General features: G+C 40.6%; 1 protein-coding gene across 8 annotated transcripts in view; it reads right to left on the bottom strand.

Annotated features, from left to right (window-relative positions):
• The window catches only part of ADORA3 (adenosine A3 receptor), a 75,810-nt gene that overhangs the window by 42,024 nt on the left and 15,511 nt on the right, over positions 1 to 18,275 (bottom strand). For 3 of the 8 annotated variants that reach the window (XM_073896152.1, XM_073896153.1, XM_073896151.1), the window contains exon 2: positions 10,188 to 10,330. The gene's annotated coding sequence lies outside the window, so the exon portion shown is untranslated. Of the gene's footprint in view, positions 1 to 9,543; positions 9,787 to 10,187; positions 10,331 to 12,297; positions 12,396 to 14,412; positions 14,460 to 18,275 lie in introns of those variants that run through there. The other 5 variants (XR_012379321.1, XM_073896148.1, XM_073896149.1 and 2 more) reach the window with 4 other exon arrangements.

Here is an 18,275-nt window from a genome sequence, read left to right as displayed (position 1 = left end):
TTTATAGAGTCATTTTATAGGACTAAGTGAATTAAATTCACTTAGGTGCCTCAACCAGTGCCTGGCACAGAGCAAGCACTGAATAAATGTCAATTATCACCATCACTGTATCTAAATGCATCCACCTATCCCTATCTCTCAACTTCAGTTTCCTTTCATGCCAGTTCCTCAAATTTCATCTGTTTAAAGAGAAATCACACACACACAAAAACTATCACACAGAGTTTAGCAGAAAAAAAACACGATTTCTCATTTTAGACATTTTTCCCCAAAAGAGAGCCAGAGCCATTTCAGAGACCATCTGATTAGATCCTATAAGCAGGAGGCACAGAAATCCTTCTGGACCTTTGAAATCAGATGGGCATTTATTCAACACATTCCTGTACGGCGTAGTTCACAGAATTAAACTAACACAGCACAAGGACCCAGCAGTCCGGGAACTTACCTACCTAAAATGGTCGGCATAGGCAGGGCAAATCATTTAGGCGAGATCCAAGTATTTAATGCCCCTGTTCTACTGAAAAGACTTTTTTCACATACAGCTGAATGATTCACTGAGGCCAAGTGCTAATGAGGGCCTGATAACGCCTATACGGGGTGCGCTTCTTGTTTTCTAGACTTTATGACAATGACTGACTGGTATTTTATTCTCCAGACCAATGTGCCCTGTGGGGTGTGTCTCCAAAAGAAGAGAATCAAAGAGGAATCAGAAAGATGCTGGCCATGGGGCTCTAGAAATCCAGCTGCCTTCTCCCAGCTTCTGGAGGCACAACAGCTCCATTGTGTGTGGAGAAAAATGAACTGAAGCTTTTCTGAAAGCATATTTGAACTTGGACCTCCGGTGCATGGATTAGCAGCCAGCTCCCAGGCAAGACACCCCCTCCTCTCCTCTCCATCTTTGCAAGAGAATTCAGTTCCATTTAAGTCCAGGGGACATGGCAAAAACAACACTCCAAACACCACTTCCATTTTTGGCAATGGGATCCTTCAAACTGAGAAATAGCCCTTCAGCTCAGAGCCCTTTGGATTCTCTCTGTACCTCATATATCAGTTTCCTCTGCTCACTTCCCAGGAAAGGAATAAACCCTGAGAAATTGAGGTTCATTTTCTAAGTTGTTTCATAGGAGAAAGAACACCAGTATCAGCAAAAAGAACAAAGTCACTGATTTTTAACACCGGAAGGATGTTAGCTAGCCGCCAATCAACTCCCACATTTTTCAGACCAGGAAACCAAGGCCAAAGAGGCGAAGGGCCCAAGCTGCCCTTCAAGAGGTATCCCCAGGACAAACCATCTTAGGACCCCGGAGAGGCTAAGAGCCATGCCCTTGTTTCCCCTACTTATTTGCATTTTTAACTTCCTATTAGTTAACCCTTACTGATAAATTGCTATATTCTAAGTGCCACACTCAGAAGGAAGCAAAAGTCTACCCTACAGGAATTTATAGGGACCGGTTACTTTTTTTTTTTCTTGGAATACACTTCATCTCTCAGACTCCTCCTCCCTGTCAATGAAATGATAAGCCATTCTTCTTGTCATGTTGGCTCAAATCCTTAGAGTCGGTCATGTTTTATGTTCGCTCCCTTTTGATACATCCAGGGCTATCACGTATCCATTTAAATATTTTCTCAACAGACATTTGTTCGTCTCCCACCGGGAGCCAAGCCCTGTCCCTCTCCATTCCTTCTTCTGTCACCTCATCCCCAGGCTTCATCACCCTCCAACAGACTGGCATCTGCAAGAGCTACCTGGCTCCCTTCAGGCCAACCTCTCTTGTCTCCAAGTGTTACGCCTGAGGAATTTTCCTGGAACAACTCACCTGTCATGCTGTTCTTCTGCTCCTCAGCCTACGGTTGGCTGCATCCTCTTACCCACCAATTCAGGTCTGAATTCCTCCCCTTGGTTTTCATGTTTTCCTGCAACCACCTCGTCTACCCAAACTCATTTCCCCACTGTTCTCACCCAACTCTTTCTTCAACTGGTAAAATTTCACTCATCCTTCAGGGCATGGCGTCAAGTATCGTCATCGAGTTCCTCTTCCTCAACGCCAGAATCATGGTTTCCTTTCGGGTTACCCTGGGCCCTCAGCTCTAACACAAGACTGCTCAGATTGCTGTAGGATTCCTTGTGCGTCAGCTCTCTCCTCGCCTGGACTCTGAGCAGTTCGAACACAGGAGCCATCCTTTTTGTTTTGTATTCCAGTGTCCAGCAGAGTGTAGGGGCTTGGTAAATTCCTGCACGGAATGACTGAATAGCTCCTAGCACAGCACGGAGCTCTCTGCAGGTGCTCAAGGAAGACTTGCTGAGCACCTGAGGGTAATCTGATGTCAGAGCTCATCTTCCCGCGATATACGCAGGGATGTCAATGGCACTTACGACTTTGTTTAAAGGGGAAACTTCCTTTTTGGGATAATGGAGGCCAAAGAGGCTCAAAGTCTGAGGAGCACTTTGGAAAATTGTCCCTGGAACGAGCTGTCCTGGGACACGAGAAAGTTCCCCTTTAAGGGGAACCTTCCCTTGTGGACATGTGATTTCAGGGAATTAGAAAGAAGTTAGTTTGAACACATTTGGAAATGCTGAGGAATACAGATTATGTTTCCGAGGGAAACAATCCTATTTTACCAAGACTAAGGAAGATATATCTAATCTGGAATTAATAAACCTTAAGGAAAATTAAAACAATATAATTAGCAACATGAAACACACAGGGGCCATGGTAACCAGGATTAAAATAGATCCTTTTTTAAACTCTATGCCTGAGGTGGGCTCGAACTCACGACCCTGAGTCAAGAGTTGTGCGCTCTACCACTGAGCCAGCCAGACACCCAAAATGGATGTGATCTTTTTTGCTGGACCATTTTAGTTACTATTCATTTATTCAAGGGGATCCCCCCAACCCCTGTGTCCTTACTACCAGAATGGGGCTTCTCATTTTCTTTCAGTCCTCTCCTTAAATACCTAAACATTTAAAATTAAAGACTGCTTGTTTGCCATTTGTCAGCTCATATGGCATTTTCACAGTTTTTTAAAGAATGGTTGCATCACAAAATTGAGCATATCAGGATGAGGTCATGGATGATACCAGCCGTTAAAAATGCACTTCCTATGATAATACAGACAACTACAGAAATTTCACTGAAAAACACAATGTGTTCTTCTGGAATTACATATTGTATCAAACGTTTACCAGTTATAGACAAGATACTGTGCAGAAAACTATGTTGTACCCCAGTGACTCCTTGCTCTCAAGTTTACCAAATACAGAAGGAGGGTTGGCATTGGGAAGTTCATCCTCACACCCTTCACATGGCTACACAAATTGTGGTCTTTCCGTTATCAGGTTCATTGCTTGGACACGCCATGTCTGTGTATGACTAATGGTTCTGACTAGGGCATGAGCAGGAAGTTCCTGATGAGCGTGTGTCTCTTGTTGTGGCTGCTGAATCAGCCTCTCCTGGCATCCGGCCCCACAGAGTGGGCACCCACTACTACATATTTTGCCTAAACGCATTTGGCTCATCTTTGAGGTCCCAGAAGCCAAGGGTACAGAATCTCCTTTGGGTGTCGAACCATACTGTCTACAAAATAATTGCAACTTCTGCAGTCATTGGAATGCATTTGGGGAGAGAGTTGCAAGAATTAAAGAGCTAAGGTTGAGTAAAGCATGTTTCCATCTTAATGCACTCAAGAATAAAAAGCTTCCCAGGACCTCTGGCATTCCTCCAGGAAAGGACTCCTACATCACAGAGGAATTGGATTTTTGCCTAGTAGCCTTTGGAATGACCCAAATTTTATCTACTTTTTCAAATAGATGCCCTGCATGGTTATTTGGCAACAGGAGAGCTTTCCCAAACTATGATATGGAAGTCATCTGATACCTATATTCCCCTGCAAAATTTTGTATATTCTACATCCCAGTGAGCCTGATCTTCAGGAGCAATACAAGAGAATTGGTCCTACTTGGGCCTCCCTTTGCCAATGGCAGTGATATCCCAACCTTAGCAACAGGCCCTTGCCTTAGACACACAAAATTCCTTTTGGTTCTGTTGAATTAACTTTAACAAATATAATCTATGTGGCAAAAATTGTGTGCAGCCACTGGAAGTTAAACAAAAATAGAAGAAAATCTGGTCTCTGATCCTGAAGAACTTAACACGCAAGTGCTATATAATATAATGTCTTAACCGAGCAACATAGACTTGAGACCACTGGAACTCAGAAGAGCGGGTTGTAGCGCAACATGGGGGGTTGGGAAAAGCTTCTTGAAAAAGATGGCATATAACCTAATTTCTAAAGGAAGAATAAGCAGGAGTCACTCCCAAAAAGTAGGAAGGGTGCTCTTAGCAGATGGAACGGTATAAGCAAAGGTCCAGCGGTATAAGGAGATGGGCTGTGATAAGAAATGCAAGCAGTTAGGCATAAGTTCAGAATTTATAAAAGAAGCACAAGGTGCTTCTTTTATAAAGAAGGTGAGACAAAGGTGAGACAAAGAAGGGTAAATCTATAGAAGCAGGATGTGGAGAACATTGAATGGCCTGCTAAGGAGTTTGGACTTTATTCAGCACACGGTGAGGACCCATTGATGAGTTTTGCTTTGTTTATGTAGGGAGCTGTTTGGATAGATAACATTTTATTAAATTTGCCTTTTAATGTTTTGTTATCATGAAATTAATATTCATTTTATTAAAAAAAAAAAAAACTAGGAACTACAACCCCAAATAGCAAAAACAATCTTTTTTTTTTAAAGATTTTATTTATTTGAGACAGAGAGAATGAGAGATAGAGAGAGAGAGAGAGCACATGAGAGGGGGGAGGGTCAGAGGGAGAAGCAGACTCCCTGCCGAGCAGGGAGCCTGATGTGGGACTCGATCCAGGGACTCCAGGATCATGACCTGAGCCGAAGGCAGTTGCTTAACCAACTGAGCCACCCAGCCGCCCATAGCAAAAACAATCTTAAAAAAAAAAAAAAAATGCTGGAGAAATCTTGCCATTTGCAAGGACATGGATGGAACTAGAGGGTATTATGCTAAGTGAAATAAGTCAATCAGAGAAAGACAATTATCATATGATCTCACTGATATTTGGAATTTGAGAAACAAGGCAGAGGCTCATAGGGGAAGAGAGGAAAAAATGAAACAAGATGAAACCAGAGAGGGAGACAAACCATAAGAGACTCTCAATCTTAGGAAACAAACTGAGGATTGCCGGGGTGGAGGAGGGTGGGAGGGATGGGTGATGGCCACTGGGGAGGGTATGTGCTGTGGTGAGCGCTGTGAATTGTGTAAGACTGATGAATCACAGACCTGTACCCCTGAAACAAATAATACATTATATGTTAATTTAAAAAAAAGAAAGAAATTCCAATTTAAAAAAAAATGCTGGCGGCATCACACTTCCTGATTTCAAAGCCTATTACAAAGCTACTGTAATGCAAACAGCGTGGTACTAATATAAAGACAAATATATAGATCAATGGAATAGAATAGAGTGCCCGGAAATAAACCACATATATGGTAAATGATTTTTGACAAGAGTTTGAAGACCATTCAATGAGGAAAGGACAATCTTTTCAACAAAAAGTGTTGGGAAAACTGGATATTCACACATAAAGTTACCCTTACCTTACATCACATGCAAAAATTGACTCAAAATGGATCTAAGATCTAAACATAAAGGCTAAAACTAGAAACCTCTTAGAAGAAAACACAAGGCGAAAGCTTCATGACATTGGATGTGGCAGTGATTTCTTGGATATGACATCAAAAGCACACGCAACAAAAGAAAAAAATAGGTAAATTGGACTATATCAAAATTTAAAACTTTAAAAAAAATTTTAAAATTTGTGCATCAAAAGACATTATTAACAGAGTAAAAAGGCAACCATGGAACTGGAGAAAATAATTGCGAATCGTATATCTGATAAGAGGTTAATAAATTATATATATATATACACACACACATATATGTACATACATATATACATATACAATATATATAATCTCCTAAATCCCAACAATGAAAAAACAACCAAATTAAAAAATGGGCAAACTGAGTTGAATGGTCATTTCTCCAAGGAAGATATACAAATGGCCATTAAGCACATGAAAAGATGCTCAACATGACTAATCAGTAGGGAAACGCAAGTCAAAACCCCAGGGAGATCCCAGTTCGCATCCATTAGGTGGCTATTACTAAAACAAACAGTAAATGAACAAGTATTGTGAGGATGTGGAGAAGTGAGAAATCCTGTTGCTGGTGGAAATATGGAGAAGAGTATGGCAGTTCCTCAACAAATTAAAAATAGAACTACTATATGATCCAGAAATGCCACTTTTGGGTATACCCCAAAGAACTGAAAGCAGAAACTCAGAGATTTGTACACCCACGTTCACAGCAGCATTACCCACACAGCCAGAAGATGGAAACAACACAAATGTCCATTGACAGAAAAATGGATAAGCAAAATGTGGTGTATTCATACAACAGAATATTATTCAGCCTTTTAAAATTTTTATTTAATTATTTATTTTAGAGAGAGAGAAAGAGAGCAAGCAGGGAGAGTAGGGAGGCGGAGAAGGGGAGGGACAGAGGGAAAGAATCTCAAGGACACTCCCTGCTGAGCAGGGAGCCTGGAGAGAGGCTCAATCTTAGGACCCTGAGATCATGACCTTAACTGACTGAGCCACCCAGGTGCCCCCAGAATATAATTCAGCTTTTAAAAGGAAGGAAATTCTGACACAGGCTACCACACGATGAGCCTTGAGGATATTATGCTGGGTGAAGTAACCAGTCACAAAAAAAAAAACCAAAAAACAAAAAACACAAATACTGTACAATTCCACTTAGGTGAAGTACCGAGAGTAGCCAATAATCAAATTCACAGACAGAAAGTAGAATGATGGTTGCCAGGAGCTGGGGAGTATCTAATGGGTACAGAGTTTCAGTGTGGGAAGATGAAAACAATTCTGGAGCTGGATGGTGGGAACAGTGTCACAACAATGTAGGTATACTTCATGCTCCTAAACCACACTTAAAAGTGGTTAAAATACTAAGTTTTGTGTTATTTGAATTTTAGCACCAAAAAACCCCACCTGCGAACACAGAAAAGCAAAGAAAGTTAGAGCTCTACACAATATCTCCCTGTTCCTACCAAGTATAATACTCTGGAGTAGTAAATGGGAGAATACCAGATGTAATTCAATTTGTGCTTGAGGCAGTATAGAAAGAAGGATGGATTTCAGCAGGACAAAATCAAAGGCAGGGAGACTGGTTAGGCGGTGATAGCAAAAAGCCAAAAGATGAGATAAGCTTAGACTAGGGCAGTGCTAGTTCATTGCTAAAAAGAACATACACACTAGAAATATATTTAGGACCTAAAATGAGCAAGATTTGGTGAGTGACCAATGGTGAGGATGGAAGAAATGAACCCAGGTACCCAGCTTTAGAAGTCCAGTGAGTAGTGCACCATTACTTGAGACTAGATACATTGGAGATGCACAGAGAGACAGAAAACATAAATTGGAAATTTTAAGTAATTTAATCAAAATTTAAAATCATTCAATTAAAAAGTTAATAGTTGGGAATGTGTGGGGCGCCTGGGTGGCTCAGTTGGTTAAGCGACTGCCTTCGGCTCAGGTCATGATCCTGGAGTCCCGCGATCAAGTCCCACATCGGGCTCCCTGCTCAGCAGGGAGTCTGCTTCTCCCTCTGACCCTCTTCCCTCTCATGCTCTCTGTCTCTCATTCTCTCTTTCTCAAATAAATAAATAAATAAAAATCTTTAAAAAAATAAAAAAAATAGTTGGGAATGTGATTGCGGTGGTTTCTTAATGTGTTGATTTGGTTAAAATGACTATTTCCCAGAACTCTCCTCTTCGTATGTTTCTGGTTAGGGTGGACTAAAGAGACATTTTATGTGAGCTTCGGAAAGCGAAGGGAAGAAGCAACCATGTTTTCACGCGCATAAGGTTGGTGCAGAAGCAGGAGGCATGGATGGACCTCATGCTCATTGTCAATGATCTACCGGCTCATCTCCTTGGTGTGGGGCCGCAGCCAGTCCTGCAGCTGCTCCACGTCCTCCTGGGTCTTCCTTCACCTTTTCCGACTCCTGGGACAAGTGAGTATTTAGCTCCATAGCAAAGTAGGTCAGCTCCTCCTGTCGAAGCTGGAGGTGATGAGAAACCAATGCAGGCTCCAGTCCTTCTTCATGGGCCTCCAGCTCAAGGCTCTGGGTTCCAGCCCGTTCCTGCTCTTCCTCCCCCACTTTACCTCCTCCTTCTCTTCCTGACTTTCCGCCCTGCAAACTTCGCGCTCTGCACCAGGCACAGAGAACACGACCTCATGGAGACCATGTAACCACATCTCACAATGGTGTGAGGTCTAATCTCAAGGGGTTTTGCTTCTTGGATTGAAAATTCTCTGATAGAGAATTTAGTGCTGGACAGGATTCCAGGGTCTAGGGCCCAAAGGATGAGTTCTCTGAATAGGTTCTGGGTTATATGGAATTCATTGTCTGATTTTGTTAGACTTAAAGGTGGTACTAATGGCCCCGGTTTCCAGTGGTAAAGAAGACACTAGTACTATGTGGCATGAAGTGACAAAAACAGTTACACAAATTGTCATACCTTGCCACCTTTAATCAAATGCTTATAGAACAGGGTTGGCAAACTTTTTCTGGAAAGGGACTGATAGTAAATATTTTAGGCTTTGTGAGCCACAGCCACTCAACTCTGTGGTTGTAGCTCAAAAGCAGCCATTAGACCATAAGTATATGAATGGGCGTGGCTGTGTTCTGATCAAACTTTATTTACAAAAACAGAGAGCAAGCCAGATTTGGTCCGGGAAGCTTAGTTTGCCAACTTCTGCCATAAAAGGTAAAGCTTTGGGTGAACAAGTGTCTGCTGCAATAGGATATTTTAGTGACAATACGAGCTATAATAGGATTGATTGGTTGCTTCTAAGTGTGCTGAAGAACTTAGAGAAGGAAATGATGAACTCAGAGCTTTCCATTCTTATTCTTAGCTCAAGGTCCATATAGGGGATCTGAAATCATCTATGAGCACCCTAACAGAATCCTGACTGGTACAGTGATGAGAAAACTGAAATCAGTAGGTAAGTTGCGGGGAAACTGAAAAAGGAGGGATAAATGTGTAGGCAAGGCAATTTGGGACATGCCAAGTTTGGGGTGCCTATGGGGTCTCCAAGTAGTGATGCTTAGCAGGCATCCACGTGTACATGATGGTTATAATCACATAAAGAAATGAGATAACCAGGAGGGGGAAACAGAGAGAAAAGCAAGGAGCTAAGGCAGAACCCTGAGGGACCCAACCTCAAGGGACGGGCAGGGGAAGAGGGACCCGTAAAAGAGTCTGAGAATCTAAGACCCCTTGAAGAGAGGAGCCTCACGGAAGCCACAGAAGTGGAGAGTCTCAAGAAGCTGTGAGGGACAGCAATAAAACTGGGTCTGGTTGAGGTTGAGAAATTTGGTGAGTCAAGATTGAAAGAGACAGGAAAATGGCTCCTGCCTTCAGAAGAAACAACTGGAGAGGAGAAGCAAGAGGCGAATTTTAATGTAAGAGGTTTATGTTCCCGCTAGCATCTCCTTCTTTAAATAGCCATTGAACTGGGGGATGATGCACAGAGGTCAGACAAAGGAGAAGTGGCTGTGTGGCTCCCTTCCACGTGGGCAGAAGGACTGCGTGAATGGGAGGCAGGAGCTGCAGGAAGCTGCCTGGCGGCCTCCATTCTTTTGATGCAGTAGCAGGCGCCATTCGAGAGACAAGTGGAGGGCTATGTGGAGAGTTTGAAAAGAGAAGTGAAGTTTAGGAACAGTCACCTAAGGGTGGGGAAATCTGATTTACAGCAGTGCAGACATCATACCACACAGCCACACAGATGCCCTTGGTCTTCAACGTAGGCCGTGAAGGGAGCATTTCTCTTACGCACGTACTTATAATACCAGACGTGTTTGTCCTAGACCAGATCAGTTCTTAGACTTGAAATTTGTAATGTGTATTTCTCTTGGTAACCATGGAAGATGGAAATATAAAATAAAAATTTTTCTGGTTTTTAGCAGCTCCAAGAGCATCCTTTTAAATTCTTAATTCTCTAGGGGAATTGTCTGACCACTCATACAGATGAGCTAACCAACCTGCATAAATACAACAGTATTGACTCCCACAATATCTTACCAAAGTATTACTTGCAGATTTCTGTTTATTTCACCATGAAACTTCTTGGGATTTGTTCTTGGAAAACTGCAACCAGCCTTCTGAAATGCCAGGTGAGTAACTGTGTAGCTGTATGTCTACCCCTTCACAAACTCAGTTTTCTCCTGATAAAAGAAAACATAAAAACCAGAATTTGGAATGCAATGGGAAACTGAAATCAAAAGTCTATTGGTAGGTTCCCCCACGAGGTTATAATATCTAGAATGGTTCTAAAGAAATTTTACTAACCATACGCATAGCAGAGGTATAAGTTCTTTGGTAACCCAACTGTTAAGTGCAGTTTTTAATGGGTACTTTTTACTGATGAACAAGAAAGAAAGAGAGAGAGAGAAGAGAAGAGAAGAGAAGAGAAGAGAAGAGAAGAGAAAAGAAGAGAAAGAGAGAGAGAAAGAAAGAAACTAAAGTTCTGTGTGAACTCAGGTGTACATACATTATTTGGGGAAGGGGGAGGGGCAGAGGGAGAGGGAGAGAGAGAATCTTAAGCAGGCTCCACATTCAGCACAGAGCCCAACTTGGGACTCAATCTCACAACCTTGAGATCATGACCTGAGCTGGAATCAGGAGTTGGATGCTTAACCAACTGAGCCACCCAGGCACCCCTGTACCAGTTTTAAAGTATACAATGTAGTAACTTTCTGTATATGCCCCATGTTGTACAACCATCACCACTATCTCATTCCAGAACATTTCTATCTACCTAAAAAGAAACCCCGTACTTCTCAATTCCCTCCTCCCCCCATTCCCTAGCAACTATTAATCTACATTCTGATTCTATGGATTTGACTATTTCTGTAAATGGAATAATAGAATATGTGACCTTTTGTATCTGAATTCTTTCACTTAACATAATGTTTTTAAGATTCAACCATATTATAGCATGTATCAGTACTTCCTTTTTATGGCTGAATAATAGTCCATTATATGGCTATATCACATTTGGTTATTCACACTGTTTACAACCATTTTCACTATCCATCTCCAGAATTATTTTCATCTTCTAAAACTGAAACTCATAACCACTGAACAATAACTCCTTTCCTCTCTATGAACAGCCCTGGCAACCAACATGCTACTTTCTGTGTCCATGAATTTGACTACTCTAGGTACCTCATGTAAGTGGAATCATAGAGATTTGTCCTTCTGTAACCAGCTTATTTCATTCAGTACAATGTTCCAAAAGTTCATCCATGTTGTAAGTTGTGTTGGAATTCCCTTCCTTTTTAAGACTGAAAAATATTCCATTGCATGTATATACCACATCTCTTTTATCCACCCGGTGATGGACACCTGAGTTGCTTTGGGTTATTGTAAATGGTGCTGTTGTGAACATGTGTGTACAAATGTCTGTTTTGAGTTCCTACTTTCAGTTCTTTGGGGTATATATCCAGAAGTGAAATTGCTAGATCATATGGTAATTCTGTTTTTAATTTTTAAAGAGTCACTATACTGTTTTCCATAGCCTGCACCATTTTACGTTCCCACCAATGGTGCACAAGTGTTTCAATGTCTCCACATCCTCACCAACACTTGTTATTTTGTGTTGTTTTCCTGGGCTTTGGCTTTCTTTTTGGTACTAGCCATACTAGTGTGTTTGAAGTGGAATAATGCCTTCTTAACAATAATCTATCCCTAAGTATTTCATTCTTTTTGATGGTATTATAAATGGAATTTTTTTTTATTTCAGTTTTGGATTGCTCATTGCTAGTGTACAGAAATACAACTGATTTTTTATATATTGATCTTGTATCCTTCAACTTTGCTGAACTGAACTGTTCTACGTATGTGTCTATGTATATCCCATTAATAAAAGTACCTATTGCTATGAGGATTAAATGTGTTAACTAACGCTTGTCAAGTGATAAGTACTGGGCCTGGCACATAATAAACACTAAAAAATTGTTAGACACTAAATATTTATTAGACAGTAAATATTTATTAAAGGCCTAGTACACACTTATCTGTAGGACCTGTACAGTGAACAAGACTGACAACAGGTGTCTTGGTCAATGTGGACTGCTTTAACAAATTACCACAGACTGGGTGGCTTAAATAACAAACATTTATCTCTCACAGTTCTGAAGGCTGGGAAGCCCAAGATCAAGGTGCCAGCAGATCCAGTGTCCGTTGAGGACTATCTTCTTGCTTTGCGCATGTCCTCCCTCTGTATCCTCACACGGCAGAGAGATATCATCGTCTTCTTAGAAGTTCACGAATTCCATCAATGAGGGCTCTACCTTTATGACCTAATTACCTCCCCAAGGCCCTTCCTCCAAATACCATCCCATTGGGGATTAGAGCTTCAACATAGGATTTTGGGGGGAGGGGACACTAACATTCAGCCAATAGCAACAGGTAAGATCTCAGATTTCATAGAGCTTACATGAAATATCCCAAAGACTTCATACTTGAATTGTTATTTTTCAGATTACTTCTGCTGGGAAACTATTTTTCATGGGTTTCTCATGTTGCTTCCCCTGTTGCAAGCAGAGGCACCGATGGCTCTATTTTCAGACTGTCTCCCTCTAGAGCAGAGAATACGTTTGTGTACTGTCTAGTTTAATACAGATAATATTCCCCTCCAGGCAAAAGTCAGGCAGAGGTTCTTGCAGACCACTACAAAAGATTTGAGTTTCTCAGGCCTGGGGTTCCTCAGCTGTGATAGTAAGCCAGGGAGTATACAGCGTTCACTCTGCATCTCCTCTGTGGGACCCAAGGAGCAAGGAGAATGGATGCGAAACTGAAACTCACACTGCTTGTTGTGCCACAAATAATAAAGTCCTTTGTCTCTGACTCAGGAGTCTTGCATCTTCTGCCAACATCCTCGCAAGGGGCTAACTTTGTTGATTGCAGGCAGGGTAAAATGTCAGACCCTTCACAGTTTTTGATAACTTCCATCCAGTATGCTGTTACAAAGGTATCTTCCTGAAACCTAATGTCTACCTAGTACATCTAAATTTCTTTATCTGGCTTTTAGGCTCCTCCATACCTCTCCAACTGAATTGTCCATCTCTTCCTGAAGAAGACCTACTTTATGGGCCAGGATTTTCAAACGTATAGGATCATGCTCATTTCTACTTCTTACATTGGGTTCCTATCTCCCTCACTTTGGAATTTCTCTGTCATTCCCTTTTCTCTTACTTAGTCAGTTCAAATCCATTTCTCAAGACCTGTTTCAAGTCTAAAACCACCAGGAAAAGTCCTTGTTGATCATCCTTTCTGTGAACATCTATAGTACTTAAAAATGTACACATGTAACATAGAGTTTGAGTACATATTATTGTCTAATATTATTTTCTAGAGGTTCCATGTGGGTATGCATTGTCTCCTCATTCTGATTGTAAGCAGGAAGCTGGGCACAAAGCAGAAACTGAATGTGATTGATTGAAGTGGGTAAATCAATGTGCACTGAAGCCAGAGATCCTAGAGGCAAATATCTACTACTTAATGGCTTTGTGACATTGGGCATATTATTTAACTTTTTTATGCCTCTGTTTCTTCATCTTTAAAGTGGCAATAATGATTGGGGCACCGGGGTGGCTCAGTCATTGGGTGTCTACTCTTGATTTCAGCTCAGGTCCTAGTCTCAGGGTCGTGGGATGGAGCCCTGTGTCAGGCTCCAAGCTGGGTGTGGAGCCTGCTTGAGATTCTCTCTCTCCCTTTTCCTCTGCCCCTCCTCCCCACTCTTTCTCCCAAAAAAAAAAAAAAAAGGGTGAGGGAACAATGATCATGATAATACCTATCTCATAGATTTGAGAATTAGTATAATACACATAAAACATAAATCAAAGATCAAGTTAGAAACATCACAGAATTTAATGCTGTGGAAACCCATGGAAGTATATAGTGTTACAGAGGATTTCACATCTGAGAAACCGTTCTGCTATAAACCACCAGGTAAAATTTAACAAGCCTTCTGTTTCACAAGAAAATGAAGAAGATATTCAAAGGTCAAAGATGAAACCATAGCCCAAACTCAAAGAGGAAGGTGAATGTTAAGCAAGGGGCTGTTCTAGAGCATTTGCTGATACACAGTAATTTAGAGCATTTGTTTTAATGGCCACTTGGAGGAAGCACAAAAAGTCTGGAGTCCAAGTGAGCTCAAGAGTAAGATTAGAGACCCTAACATTTCTCTGAGAGTTGCAAAGGATTACACATTCAGTGAATAGTTAAAGAGACACACACATACCTCCCAAAAGAATATAGTAAATAATAATAATATCCATTGAGGTATTTGGTACAGGATCTGAAAGTCTCCTTCATGAATTTTTAACCACACGTGAGACCCCAGATAAGTTTGGGGCCTGAGTTCAAATTTCCTCCATGTTCCAAAAACAAACAAGTCAAAAATTTAGTCAAAGTGGTCCAAGATTGGTAGTACCCAAGCATCTGGCGAAAGCAACCACAAATTCTCTCCACTCAGGCCTCTAAGAACTCCCACAAAGTTCCAAAGAATGTTAGCTCACAATCACAAATCACAAAATACATGAGGACACCAAATCCCCTGAGAGACACAGAAACAACATATAGGGGGAAAATTACCTTCCAAGACTTTAAGTATAGGTAGCAATGGTTATAGCATATTAAATAAGTTTGTATAGTATGTTTACAAAATAGGAGAATTAACTAAAAGTATAAGAATAAGAGACTAAAAAATGACCAGACATGTGTAGAAAAGAACTAAATAGATCTTCCAAAATGAAACAAATGTAATAATTGAATTTAAAACTCAGTGGACAGATTAAATAGTAGACTGATCCAGAAGAAGAATTTGTAAATTGAAAAACAAAGCTGAAGATAGTATACAGAATTAATGTCACAAAGATAATGGAGACAAAGAAAGATTAAGGAATATGAAGGACAAAAGAAACAAACCAAAAAGCCGCATAAAGGACAAAGTAAGAAAGCCAAATCTGTGTCTACTCAGTTTTCCAAAAGAGAGACTAGAAAGGAAGGAGAAGAGGCAATATTTCATGAAATAATGATCTTTTCAACAAATGGTGTTGGGCAAACTGGATTATTTCACATGCAAAAAAATGAAGTTGGGCTCTTACCTTACACCCATACACAAAAATTAGCTCAGAGTGGATCAAATCTCTAAATGGAAGAGCTAAAAGTATAAAACTCTTAGAAGAAAACATAAGGGAAAAACATTCAATTTGGCAGTGATATCTTGGATATAACACCAAAAGCCGGCAACAAAAGAAAAAACAAATAAATTGGACTTATCAAAACTTTAAACTTTCCTGTATCAAAGGATACCATCAACAGAGTAAAAAGGCAACACATGGAATGGGCTATCCCATTCCTAATCCTGTATTTATATCCTATATCTAATAGGAATTAATATCTAGAATAGATAAGGAAGTCCTACTCAGCAACAAAAAAAAACCCACTATTAAAAAATGGACAAAGAACTTGAATAGACATTTGTCCAAAGATACACAAATTGCCAATAAGCATATGAAAAGATGGTCAATATCATTAATCCTTTGGAAAACGCAAATCAAAACGATGAGATACCACATCATACCCATTAGGATGGCTATTTTCAAAAAAAGAAAACCAAACCAACCAATCACAAGTGTTGATGAGGATGTGGAAAAATTGGATTCTTCGTTCATTGCTGGTAGGAATGTAATATGGTGCAGCCAATATGGGAAATAGTATAGTAGTTCCTCAAAAAATTAAAAACAGAGGAGCGCCTGGGTGACTTATTCGGTTAAGCATCTGCCTTCGGCTCAGGTCATGATCCCAGGGTCCTGAGATGGAGTCCTGCATCAGGCTCCTCCCTGCTCAGCAGGGAGTCTGCTTCTCCCTCTCCCTCTTCCCTTTGCTTGCTCTCTCTCTCTCTCAAATAATTAATAAAAATCTTTTTTAAAAAAATCAAAAACAGAATTATATGATCCAGCAATTCCATTTCTGGGTCTATACCCAAAAGAATTGAAAGCAGGGACTCAAATAGATGTTTGTACACCCATGTTCATAGAGGCTTTATTCACAGTAGCCCAAAGACGGAAATACAATCCAAGTACCCATCAATGGATGGATGGATAAACAAAATGTGGTATATACAGACAATGGAGTATTGTATTATTCAGCCTTACAAATGAAGGAAATTCTGACACCTGCTATAATATGAAGGAAACTTGAGGACATTATGCTAAGTGAAATAAGGCAGTCCTAAAAGGACAAATACTGTATGAGTCCACTTCTGTGAGGTACCTAGAGTAGTCACATTCAAAGGGACAGAAAATAGAATTGTGATTGTCAGGGGCTGGGGGAAGGAAGAGTGAGGGTTTAATGGGTACAGAATTTCAGTTTTAGAAGATAAAAAACATTCTGGAGCTGGATGGTGGTGATGGTTGCACAACGATGGGAATATACTTAGTGCTGCTGAATTACACACTTAAAAATGGTTAAAATGGTAAATTTTGTTAAGTATATTTTACCACAATTTTTTTAAACTTGAAAAAATGATAAGGGTAGATCATTTTACAGAACTTATAAAGACACAAATGTTTAACTTAAGGGATCGCAATGAATCCCTTATAAAATCGCAGATTAACAGAGAGAAAATAGTAAGACTAGTCAAAGCGAAAAGGTATCACCTCCAGAGGAATGATATTTACACTGATGACTGATTTCTCAACACCATGATGAAAGGCAAAATAGAGAAGCTCCAAAGACTGACAGGAAAACTAATTCTGCCTAATGTACGCCTTATTTAAAAAATCTTACAAAAATAGGAAAAATATTCCCCATGTCATTCTGAACGTAACTGCAAAAATATCACATTTAGCATTTCAGTATAGTTGGTTATGTATCTGACTCCTGCACCAGAACGTAAGGTCAAGAATAGTATCTCAGGGGTGCCTGGGTGGCTCAGTTGGTTGAGCATCCAACTCTTGATTTTGGTTGATGTCATGATCTCAGGATCGTTAGATCAAGCCCCAGGTCAGTCTCTGTGCTCAGCAAGGAGTCTGCTTAAGATTCTCTCCCTCTCCCTCTGCACCTCTCTACCCCTTCCCCACGCTTGCACACACTCTCTCACTCAAAAAAAAAAAAAAAGAACCATGTCTCATCCTTGATTTGTACAATGTGGCACAGAGCTCAGTAGTTTAAGAACTGTTGCTTGTGTGCATAAATTAAGCAAATAAGAAAAAAATAAAATGCTAATCATTTTTGGTGATGTACCATAAGACATCTGCCTTTATGTCCATTAAATTCTTTGAACAAAATCAAGACACATAGTCTGAAAATGGGGCAGAGGCTTTTAAATTGGGGAATAGCCTCAAAACTATGCTGCCTCAGGATGCCTGGGTGGCTTAGTCGGTTAAATGGCTGACTCTTGGTTTCAGCTCAGATCATGATCTTGGGGTCCTGGGATTGAGCACACAGACGGGCTCCACACTCAGCAGGGAGCCTGCTTTAGGATTCACTCTCTCCTCCTGCCCCTCCCCCTGCACTCTCTCTCTCTCTAAATTAATCTAAAAAATATATTAACAAATAAAATTTAAAAAACTACGTTGCCTCATGTTCATGTTCCACAACTATCCCACCAGCCAAACCTGTCAGGACTAATATCACCAATCTCCCCTTCCTCTACCCAAACCTACTGCCATATTTCAAGTGAAATTTATCAGTTGACAACCCAAGAAAAGAAATTGCTTTTATATTACCGTGTAAGTTTCTGCCTGGGTCAGGAAGCCATACCCTTTCTGTTCCTATTGATAGGCTGGGAATTTACAGCCAAAAGTAGCCTCGAGTTACTGTTTGCTTCCTTTGCTTTACTTCCAGTTCTCAATCAAGCATTTTGGCAAAACCCATTCTAGCACCTAGTGTTGTGCTAGCAGCTATTGTTCAGAAGGTACAATTGATTGGTCTCTTACCGTGTACTAGGTACTGGGTTAGGAACTTTAGATGCATATGTCTTAATTCTCACTACACTTCACAAATGACATCGCAATGTCAATATCCTGGATGAGAAGATTAATGCTTAAAGAGATTGCATAATCTACCCAAAGCCCTACACAGCAAGTAAGTAGCAAA

The sequence above is a fragment of the Callorhinus ursinus genome, unplaced genomic scaffold (genome assembly GCF_003265705.2).
Source record: "Callorhinus ursinus isolate GAN/ISIS: 27379988/994484 unplaced genomic scaffold, GSC_fseal_2.0 scaffold9, whole genome shotgun sequence".
Classification (NCBI taxonomy): domain Eukaryota; kingdom Metazoa; phylum Chordata; class Mammalia; order Carnivora; family Otariidae; genus Callorhinus; species Callorhinus ursinus.
Note: the sequence above shows the minus strand (reverse complement) of the source record. Positions and strands in the feature narration are given on the sequence as shown.